The sequence below is a fragment of the Anastrepha ludens genome, chromosome 3, assembly GCF_028408465.1.
Source record: "Anastrepha ludens isolate Willacy chromosome 3, idAnaLude1.1, whole genome shotgun sequence".
NCBI lineage: Eukaryota > Metazoa > Arthropoda > Insecta > Diptera > Tephritidae > Anastrepha > Anastrepha ludens.
The window spans coordinates 46,331,532-46,343,818 of record NC_071499.1 but is presented as its reverse complement, the minus strand read 5'-3'; positions in this window follow the sequence as shown (position 1 = coordinate 46,343,818).

Genomic DNA, 12,287 nt, shown 5'->3' with positions numbered 1-12,287 from the left:
TTTCCTTCTGTGAAGGAAACGCACAAAACTGCCAGCAAAGAAACTGTTTTCGTAAATAAACGCAATTTTCAAGCCTAATCAAACTTACCCTCTATTGTACCAAAATCTAATGGGTATAAAACAGTATACTCAGAATTTATGTAAAACTTTTTGTAAAAATTCTGAAAAAATAGATTTCTAAAGGGTTTGATGGCTATGTCAATAAACAAAATTACCGTATTCCGGCTAAAGAGCGACCGGAAGTCACTCAAAAATAGCCATTACATATATTGAAAAGAATCGTTTGGTGTGGCCTATGCCCTCGCGGAATCATCGGCTCATATTTCTTCAAAGACGAGGCTGGCGCCAATGTAACATTGAATGGCGACGCAAACTCTATCTCGGGAACATGGTAAGCGACTTTTTGATGCCGGAAAATGAAGCGCGTGATCTCTACAAAATTGGTTTCCAACAAGACGGCGGATAGCGCTAATTGCCACACAGCCCGTGAAACTATAGGTGTGCTGCGTTGTCATTTCGGTGAGCAATTTATCTCTGGTCTCGGACCAGTAGATTGGTCAGCAATCACACCTTTGCACTCTTATTTGTAGGGGATGTAAAGTCTAAATGCTTAGTTGATATACCAGCCTCGACTGAGGCATTGGAAGCCGCCATTACATATTTGACCTTTTGAAGGAAAAAAGCCATCTGCGTACGCTGAGAGAGCTGGCTCAAGTTTGAAGATTTCAGAAGGGATCATATCACCGCCCGAAACTTTTCCGGACTTGAGTTGTTTAATGGCACGTTATATTTTTTCTAGAGCCCCAACTCAGAGGATGATATTGATGAACATCTATTGGAGTGTTCAAATTGAGTAGGTGACGAGGTAGAGCTCGATGTGAGAATTGAAGTTTGAGGGTTCAGGACTTCGGAGAAGTCATTTGCTTACGTCCCGATGTAATAAGGGGTCAATTTTCGTTGTTAATAGGATGGCTTGAGCTTCCGCATTTGCCAGTTAACTCCCGGCTCAGCCTATACAGTTCACGCAGATTATTCTTCCGGGCGGCATCTTCCCAATGGCATGCTAGATTAGAGGTCCAAATTCGCTTGTCTCTACGCCAAGAACGTCGTTTTACGTCTTTATGGAGAAATCTGTAGATATACAGGGATTTAAATTTTCCCTTACCCTTTTCAAAAAACAAAGTCGATTTAGAGTAAAAGCACTATTTAAGAGAGAAAAAATACATTCTTATTTATTTCGAATCATTTTTAGATTTTTCAACACATAACTTCAATACAACACTTTTGTCAAGATATACATATAATACAGTTACTAAGCTAAATTGAGCGGCTATGAGCCATTTTCATCTAATATTTGCTTTTTGCGCTGCTCTTTAGTTGATGTTCTTTGTAAAAAGGTTTAGTAGTCATATGAATTCTTCGCATTCATTTAACAAAAAAAATCGTTTATAGTTTAGGTACATAATTTTACAGTTTTTATCGGTACAGTATTCTCACACATGACAATATTACACCACTTGTACATATATAAAAAACAGTTATTCGTGTAAAAGATAAATAATACAAATATGTATGTTAGTACTTAGCTTAAAAATTCATAGGTACATGAGAATTTCAATATTTGGCAACATTTTTCAATTCTGCTACGTATGCAAGTATGTAATTCAAATGCTTTCGTAGGTATATATACATGTGAATTTATTATAAAAAAACACAAGACTAAATATTTATCAAAATAGAGTAGGAGATTTTACGTAAAATCGTACAAATTATTCTAATTTAAAATATTCATTCAACACGTTTTATACCCAATGCACGCATGTAAATACATAACGCAGAAACATATGTAAGTGGATTCGTTTACAGACACACTTAAGTATTAAATATTTTATTAAGTAGTCGCACTTACTTTCACCAGCTTATCCTATAATAAAGGGTGGGCCAAATAAGACCTACTAATGTTAAGCACAAATAAATTTTCTATTTTTTGACATATTTATTTTTTGTAGGTTATAACTGAATTGTTGGAAATTTATTATGGAACCCTACAGTACAACCCAACGCAAAATTATCGAGTTTTTCTATTCTTGTCAACGATCAATTGTTTTAACGCAGCGTAAATATCGGCAACATTTTAATTCCAGATCAGCTCCCACAGCCTTCATGATTAGAAGTTCGGTCGGTCGTTTTGAGGGACTGGGTTCAGTGGCCGACCGTCCTGGACGAGGTGCCCATCGAAATATTCGCACTGAAGACAACGTGGAAACTGTGCGGCGGAGGATTGCAAATGATCTATCTGTCTCAACTCGCCGTCGTTCCAGCCAATTGGGCATTTCCAGAACGACCATACCCATACAAAATTCAAATTGTGCAAGCACTGCTACCGCAAGACCACCAACAACGACTACAATACGCTATTCGTTTTACACAATTAGGCACACAAATTGATTTTTAAAATAATGTTTTGATGTCGGATGAAGCGCATTTCCATTTAAATGGTTATGTCAACAAACAAAACTGTAGATTCTATGGCTCTGAAAATTCAAGAGCAACATACGAACATCAGGTGCACCCATCTAAATGTACTGTTTGGTGTGGTGTTATGGCCACTAGAGTTATCGGTCCATATTTCTTCGAAAATGAGGATGAAACGCCGGAATCGATTTGAGGAGCTTCTTACAGAAAACTGATTGAAAACTTTTTGCAGCCAATGGCGGAGCAGTATCCTAATTTGTGGTTTCAACAAGATGGAGCAACTGTGCATACTGCTAGGCGAACTATGGACCAGCTGCGTGAAATTTTTCGCGAACGTCTGATTTCCAAAAATTCAGATTTCCCTTGGCCACCTCGTTCGCCAGATTTGACTGCGCCCGACTTCTTTTTATGCGGAAATTTAAAAGACAAAGTGTTTCTTAATAAACCAAAGACTATTAGACAGTTGAAGCAAAATATTCGAGACGAAATACTGAGCCTTCAACCAGAAACATTATGTGGTGTAATGGAAAACGCGTTACAAAGAGCCAATCTTTGTATCGAGAAAAATGGTGGACATTTGTCTGATGTAATATTTCATACATAATTTCCATAAAATAAATTCAATGTATAAAAACAATTAACCAAAATAAATGATTTTTGCAAAAGTTATTTGTGTTTAACATTAGTAGGTCTTATTTGGCCCACCCTGTATAAATAAGCTCAAATAGAAGACCCTGGCAGCCAGTGCCCTAGCGTGTAAGTGGAAAAGTATTTATAATTTTTTGTCTTTGAAATGTGATAAATAAATAAAAAAATAAAAATATTCCCGAGGAATGTTGGGGATGTTGTAGTGGTTGAGTATTCCTGCTGAAATATTCATAATTAGCGACTAGCGCCGTTTTACTACCACTGTTCTCGTGTGAAGATGTCTATTTTTTCAAGTCAGATTTCGTTAGGTCTAGGTATAACAGCAAATTTTATATCTCTACGTCTGAGATTTCATTGATTTGCTGTAAGAAGAGCTTGCCTAAAGCGCGAAGTCTTGCTCTAGCTAGACCTGGATATTCGCATAGATAGTGGAAGAGACTTTTTTTCACTCCTTCCCCTTCACAGCTTCTGCAGATGGGATTGAAAGTGAAGTTAAGTCTGGCTGCGTGATCCCCTGCTTTCCAGTAACCTGTAACGTTTGCAGTTATTCGTGAAATGTTTGGCCCAGAACATCCTAATAGATAATTCGTCCTCTGGATGTTGTACGGCCATATTTTTCATGTTGTATTACACGTATTTATCGGCTTCCAACTTCTTTCGGCTAACGCATAGTAGTACGAAGCAGTGGATATTTTTATTGTGTTAAAAGAGGTAGCAACCGCCACCGCATCTGTTATGTCTAGTGCCGATCCTTTTCTTGCTAGCTCATCTGCCATCGTATTACCCTCTATGTTCCTATGACCGGAAACCCATAACAGAGTAATTTGCAGCCAATGACCAAGCAGCTCTAGTTCTTTTCTGCACTGTAGAACTAATATGGATGAAATGGAGTTGGAATCTAAAGCCTTGATAGCTGCTTGACTGCCTCAAAAGATAGCTACTCTTGCACCAACTTTCTTGCTAGTAGTTCTACCTGGAACACGCTAGCATAGTCAGGAAATCAGATTGATTTAGATATGTTGAGCGGCTCCGAACAGAGGCCAGCTCCAACATCACAGTTCATCTTAGAATCATCGGTGTAGATTTCAACGCCAAAGGTACCAATCACTTTTCCTTTCCTCCATTCGGCACTCGGTGGAAAACGTACCGTAAAGTCTTTCTTGAAGTTAAGGTCGGGGACTGTATAGTCTGATTTGTTTTGGATCAGTGAGTTAAGGTGTATTTTGTATCTTGTTCAGCTTAGTTTGGTTGTATTTCTTTTCTATTACGGGCCACCAGACTCGTGCCGCATATGTTAGTATGGGTCTTATAATGGCTTGTAAGACCAATTGGATAGTTTTAGGAGGGATATTAGCAAAATTTATTATTTGTAAGTTATAAAAATTCTTGCTGCTCACAAAAGCATTATGGGCCAGAAACTTCACATACGGGTATATGTATGTGAATCTAGGTGATTCTGATTACGAATCTCTTTAATTGTGTTTGTATGGAAGACAGAAGACCTTTGAAAACGATAATACGTTTTCAATGAAACTACGCTCACTACGAATCTAAAGCTAGTTTTTCAAAGCTCACAATAGCGGGCCTCTTATGGTGAACGACTTTTGAAAACAAACATAGGATATAATGGCATGACGCAAAGCGAGCGTGTGGTATCGCTGTCGGGAGCTAAGAAACCGAGAGAGTCGTATTATCAGAAAGAAAACACGAGAGGCCGAACTACGTGAGTGCAAGGAGCTTAAGATGCTGGCGAATAGGAACAATGCCTGAAAATTCTATCAAAACGTTCGATGGCTTACATAAGGTTTCAAGACTGGGAAATTTTCTTGTAAAAACAAATACGGTGAACTGGTGACTGACACCCAGAGCGTACTTAAATTTTGGAGGAAACACTCCTCGAACTTGTTAAATAGTGACAGCTGCGCATACCACAGATGCAAAGATCGCGATACCCCAATCGATGACGACGGAACTGTCATTCCACAACCCGACCATGACGAGGTGAGAATAGCCATAACGCGGTTAAAGAACAACAAAGCCGCAGGCGCTGACGGACTGCCGGCTGAGCTATTCAAACATGGCGGCGAGGAGCTGGTAAGGTGCATGCATCAGCTTCTAGGTAAAATATGGTCGTATGACAGCATGCCTGCCGATTGGAATTTAAGTGTGCTCTACCCAATCCATAAGAAGGGTGATTCTGCAATCTGTGCCTAGTACCGCGGGTTAAGTCTTCCACAAATTGATTGGACCTTATCAATGTGGCCTTGAACCTGGAAAGTCCACCATCGACCAAATACTCACAATACGCCAAGTCTCGGAAAAAAACCCATGAGAGGAGAATCGGGAAACACCATATTTTCGTCGACTTCAAAGCTGCATTCAACAGTACGAAAAGTAGTTACCCGTATGCCGCGATGTCTGAATTTGGTATCCCCGCAAAACTAATACGGCTATGCAAGATGACGTTGCTCAATACCAGCAGCGCCATCAGAATTGGGAAGGACCTCTCCGAGCCGCTAAACGAAGTTTCAGACAGGGTGACTTGTCAAATATGCGCAAGATTTTTGGGCCTTTTCACGCTGGCAAAGGTGAATATCGCATGCGTTGGAACGATGAGCTGTATGAGTTTTACGACGACATAGACATAGCACAGCGAATAAAGATCCATCGGCTACGTTCGCTGGGTCAAGTCGGCCACATGGATACAAACGCTCCGGCTCTTAACAGAATTGTTTCCTAAGTATGATTAAATAAATGCAATTTTGTTTAATTTATTATTAATTTACTCACACCAATTGGCGAACAAATCTGTTCGGTACTTTAGACTACACATCATACACTAATCCATGACTATGTAGCCATGTATAACAAACCCCCGAAAATGTTATTATATAATCGTATGAACAAAGCTCTGCATTGGGTATAAAATGAAAAGTGCAAAGATAATTCGTAATTATGATTTAATTCAAATGTTTACTTAAAGTTATTTTATTTGTAGTAAATGCAGAATTTAAACTATGTACGAATACGAAAATTAATTATTTATATATACAGATACTTTTACTATAGAAGAAAGCTGCCAAAAACAGTAGATATAATATATAGTATATTTATAATAAAACCAGTCTCCTTTAGTTTTACTTAGTGGGAATGCGGAGGTCCATGACTAACTAAAAACGAAAAATTCGAAATTTATTTACCACTCTAAAAATCCCAGACTTCCTTAAAACATTTGCTACTTCTGCTACTTTGCCTTAGTGCGAAATGCTGCCCTCCAACGATTTTATGAGTATTGCAGTTCCGAGCTTTGATTCTGATTGCGCTGTGCTATGCGTTGATAAATGAATAACGCCGGCGAAGCTACACCATAAGAGTTATTTGCTGTCGTTATTGCAGCGTTGCGGACCCGTATAGATAAACTCAGCGTCAAAGTACAATATATACAATAAAAAGCTCACCACATATTGATAAGTTTAGCCTATTTATTTATGTATTTTGTGATTTGAATTTTTTTTTATCAAAATATAGCTCATAATGCAACAGGAACCATATGAAGCAAAGTTTCGAACTTTGTATAAAATTTGTGAAAATTCGAAAAAATTTACATTAAAATGGCAAACTTTTTACTCAGAATTGAAAAAATATATTCGGTTTTGCAATTTGATAGATCCTTGAATTTTGTTACAATAAAGTAGAAGTTTCAAGTGGTTTTCTAAATTCAAGCGTTAGGTTAGCCTGGTTGGCAACAAGCCACGCATAGACCTTTTGGTCCCTAGTGATAGCAGATGGAGACCGCCCTCTATGAATACTGAAAGTAGACACCATGTAGGACGTCAGCGCTTTTGGCGAATCTAAGCAACGCTGCGAGATCCGCTTTTGAGACGTCCTCCAGACCATTAAACAATGGGGCTCCCAGGCATTTTAAATGCGTTTTTAATAATGCCGGGCAAACGCACAGAAGGTGTTCTAAAGTTTCCTCAAAATCCTCTCTGCATTTCCTGCATTTGTCCGTGTTAGCAATCCCTATCTTGTACGCATGTGCAGCCAATAGATTATGACCTGTTAGCATACCTATAATAGTTCTGCAGTCCTTTCACGAGAGCGTAAGTACGAATTGGGTCAGTTTTTTGTCGTTAGTTCTACACATGACTTTTGCTGTTTTGTATGTAGTCAGATTAGTCCACCTAGCTTCCACTCGCCTTTTCATGTAGTCGTCCATTTCATTGTATATTGTATAATATTTAGCGGCAATAACTTCCGCTTGGAAAATACTGCTGTGGTCTGGCAGCTTGATAGGCTGCCTTATCCCTAGTTTTGAGCAGTAAATACCCGCTCCCACTACATCTGAAGTTTTAGAGCCGTCTGTACAGATGTCAAAAGTTCTATGGCCAGGCTTTATGCTTTGTACCATCGTTCCTCTTCAATTGTAGTGCGAAACCTTCTCTCCTAACTAAAGTACAGAGTCATGTAGTCTGTGCAACCTGAGTCCACTTTCCTACTGAGCTGTGACCGAAGGTTCTGCAGGTGAATACTCCAGCAGCCACCAACCTCCTCTCGGATTTCGCAGCCAGGTTTTCCGCCATAAGGTCAATAGGTGGCATGCTGAGAATCATTTCCAGCGTCGCGGTTGGCGTGGTTTTCATCGCTCCTGTTATGCACAGAGCAGCGAGTCGTTGAATCCTTTCTAGTGGCATTAAGTATGTCAGTTTTCTTGTCGCAGTCCATTATACTAAGGCCCCATACAGCAATATCGGTCTGACTACTGCCGTGTAGCACCAATGCATCAGAGAGGCTGATAGACTCCAAGTAACGCCCAGCATTCTTTTACATGCGTACAACGCGTTACTGGCCTTTTTCACCCTGTCCTCAACATTGCGCTTCCACAGAAATTTACTGTCTATTATTACTACAAGGTACCTTGCATGATCTTTGAGAAGTAATTCGTTGTTGCTTGGCTTCGCGAGGTTCCACGTCGGGTCCTTGTACTTCCTGGTAAAAAGTACCATGTCCGTTTTTGCGGCGTTTATCCCTAGCCCTGCGCGAGATGCCCATTGGTGTATCGTTTTGAGAGTGTTATTCATCACATTACTGATGGTGTCCAGGTACTTTCCCGTAACTACTATAGCTATGTCATCTGCATATGCCACTAGTTTTGGTCGTCAAATTTCTTGAGTAGTTCGGTTGCTACAAGTAACCATAATAGCGGCGATAGTGCCCCACCTTGCGGAGGGCCTCTGCATGCATATTTGGTGACGCTCGTATCGTTCCATTCCGCTCTTATCTTTTCAAGCGTTAACTTTAATGTGAAATATACCGTTGCCTTCTTTGAACTTGCACCAGTTATCTTTGCATTCTCTAAGGATTTCAACAACTACAACCTTCTAACAACCACTGTGACAACTTTTGCTTTGTGTAAATACTTTTGACTATGAGTGTACGAGTATGTACTTGCATTACAGTTCTTCTGCTTTCAGCGATTAAAAATATGAAATATTATATTAGAGTTCAAATAAAAAAATAAAAAATTATGGATTTATGGACCTCCCCAAATGATTAAAATAGTTCCATATATGTATGTATGTGGTAAGATTGAATTAGTAATATTAAGTTACATATGTACGGATGATAATACAGTTGCAGTTCACTTGATACGAATACATATATTTGATTTTTCTATGCCTGAATCCAGGTAGGTTTGTATAAAAGTTCAGTGCAAATTAGTGTAAAATGCCAAGAAATTTATATTTATTTTTAGCGTTTCGCTCAGTGTACTCCATTTTGAACTTGAAAAATATTCGAAATTTTTCTAAGTATTTGGAATTCTTTATATATATATACGTGTGTGTATGCACATGCACATACACATATGTAGTTCTTTATCGTAGGTAGGGTGAGTTTGGTGTAGTTAGTTTGATAAATTCTTCAGTTTGCTGATATGGAAATTACTATAGAAAGGTCAGGAACTAAATGTAGGAAGAAAACTTTTTTCTCGCTGTTGCAGTTTAGAAATTCTTCTGTTTTTAAAATTTTCATTTAAACTTTACTTTTGACATTTTCTTTAACAAAATACTTTCATTAAATGGTATTTCTTAAAATTTTTCAATTTTTAGTCTAATCGTTACATGTTAAATATGTATGTATGTATGTGTGTATGTATAAGAAATTCTGTTTCTAAAAACATTTTCAAGATGTGCACTTAATTTTTTGTTTTCAATTGTTTTTTTTTTGGTTTTGTTTTATGTTTTTTTTTTTAATTCAGTGTTTTGTTTTTTTTTGTCTGTTAGATAGAGTTTTTAAATTTTCACCAAATATTTTATACTAAATTCTGTGTTGATTGTTTGTGTTACGCTTTCTAATTGATATTCAGTATACTCTGTGTTGGTTTTTTTTTTGTTTTACTTTTCTTTCTATTCTACACTTTCTATGATGGTTGCTGGGTGACGACTTGTATTTATTAATTTTTGTTTGTTTTATTATTGTTATTAACTATTATTGGGACTCATAAACAGTAATGTTATTTTTATTCTTTTTATTTATTTATTTTTATTAATTTTTTTGCTTTATTTATTTAATTTATATATTTAATTTATTTGTTTAATTATTTAATATATTTAATTTATTTATTAAATAAAACACAAAAATTTTATTTAGTTTTATTTTCCTCCGATTTTTTTGTTATTTATTAATTATATATAATTTTCCAAAACAGATAATCCAGAAAATGTAATGCTTTTTCCAAGTGCCCTTTACATTACATTTTGCATTTAAAAACACGAAAAAATTAAATAACTTTCAAAACAGTAGACCAAAATTTTTTCTAATTCTAAATTCCGATGAAAGTTTCCTGATTTTTTAAATGTTTGCGCAAAGTTTGATATTTGAGTTAATACGGTTTTTGTTGTATAATGAGTTACAATTTTATAATAAATTCAACAACATTAAATAGCTGACCAAAAATAATGCCAAAATAGGGATTGCTCGAAAAAGCAAACATGGCGCTGCCAGACATTTGGATTAGAAGGCAAAAATGAAAGTGGATTAGTCACAGTTTACGCAAGAAAGACGGTGACATAGCAAAGAAGGCAATGGAATGGAACCCACTCGCAGCGATAGGAAGAGCGGCTGGTAGGCCAAGGAAACCTGGAAAAGAACTGTGGACCGCGAGACGACTGAACTGGGGTTAACCTGGAAGTAGATGAAGGCGTTATCCAGTAATCGGACGAGATGGCATGTAGCTGTTGGTGGTGCCTGCTAGGGATTCAAGGAAACAATGATGTGGAAACAAACAAAATTGTCAGCACTTGATAAAATGTTGAAGTGCTAATATTTTAATAACCGCTTCATATTTTAACATTTTTGTTTTTACTCTTTTTTATTATTTAGAATTGTTTTTTCTATTTAATTAATTTAAGAAAGGGTTCAAGAACGCTTAATCTCAAAAATTGCTTCGAAGAGGGCTACAACCTGTTCGAGAAATTAAGTTGAGCTAAAAAATTTTATTTTTAATTAATTTAAAAAAGCCTAATACCAATGAAGCAAAAGTGATATGTGTGTCACGATTAAAATTGGATAAAGAAATGTATATATTTTTATATTACGTAAATATATGGCAGGCCATATAACCAATTAGAAAAATATTAAGAAAAATAATGTTCATTAATTTTTAATCTCTATTCACATGGCAACCCTATTCTGCAAAAAAAAATGTATCATACCGTTTTCGTTTGATACCCATGTTGCAGTATTTCAGAAAACTTATTTATTGATTTTAATTAACACTTTTTAAAAGGTGGCAACCTTTTCTGAAAAAAGTTTTCTTAAATTTGCTTCATTTAACACCCAACTAAATTATTTTAATTATTTATTTTTTTGATTACTGTTTTGAATTTTCAAAAGCTGGCAACCCTACTCAAAACTATATTCGAAATTAAGAGTTTTTAAGCCCCTCTTCTGCGGCACTCATATTATTCTTTATCATTTATTATACAAGAGGTACTTTTAATTTTTGAAGCAGCTGGCAACCCTACTCAAAAATATATTCCAAATTAAGATTTTTTAGCCCTCTTTCATTTACCATTCGTAATCTTTATCATTTATTTTATAAGTGTTACATTTTCCTGAACTTAATTTTTCAAACAGGTGGCAACCATCTCCAAAGCTTTCTTGAATTTATTTCATTTAACCCCCATACTAAATTATTTTAATCATTTATTTGTAATTATTGATTTCAAGGTGGCCCCCGTACTCAAAAACATATTCAAAATTAAAGAGTTTTCAAGCCCCTTTCCTTTGGTACTCATATTATATTATTTTGCATTTATTATACAAGTGGTATTTATGTCTAAAGTTAATTTTTCAGGTGGCAACACTCTTCGAAAACATTTTCGAGATTAAGCTCTCCTAACCCGTTTTTCGTTTATAATATTTGATGGGACTTAAAAATTTAATATATTTTGACTTTTGAACAAGTGGCAACTTTTTTAAAAACTAGCCTATTTGTCAATTCAAGTCATAAACTATCTGTGTGCATAATTTAATGAAAATCCGTTCAGACATTTTCGCGAGATTCAGTCACATTCAAACTCACAAACCCACAAATATATAAACTTTCACATTTTCCTTTTTTTGTGGGTGAGGTAGGCTTCAAAATGCCTTCTCACTTACAGCGACCGTCGTATACTGCGTCGAGTGGTGTGACCACTAAAACAATCCCCCCTCCTCACATTCATTAGTAGATTATTTGGAAAATTGTCTTGCATTTTCGATTCATGTTAATGGTCACCGTAGATGTACACTTTGAATTATTATTATTATTTTTGAAGTGAAACTTCTCTACGCGCGTCAGAGCACAATTTCAAGGCCGCGACACACGAACTAGCGTTACGAAAAACCGTCACGAAATGCATAAGCCTACGGCGCCGTTGGTAAACTAGTGCATAGACATAGATTATCACAATGCTGGAGAAGTGAGTTTTGTATGGCTTGACTTTCCTGATACTCCGAAAACAGGACAAAAACTTCGAAAGAAATGCAGTGCACATGACAGCTAACAATATTAGTAAAACAGCAGTACCGATAGCTAGACCATCAACTACAATATCATTAAATCCCAATGAAACTATAAATGCAAAACGTACACATTTTCCTTTGTGCATGTGTCAGAG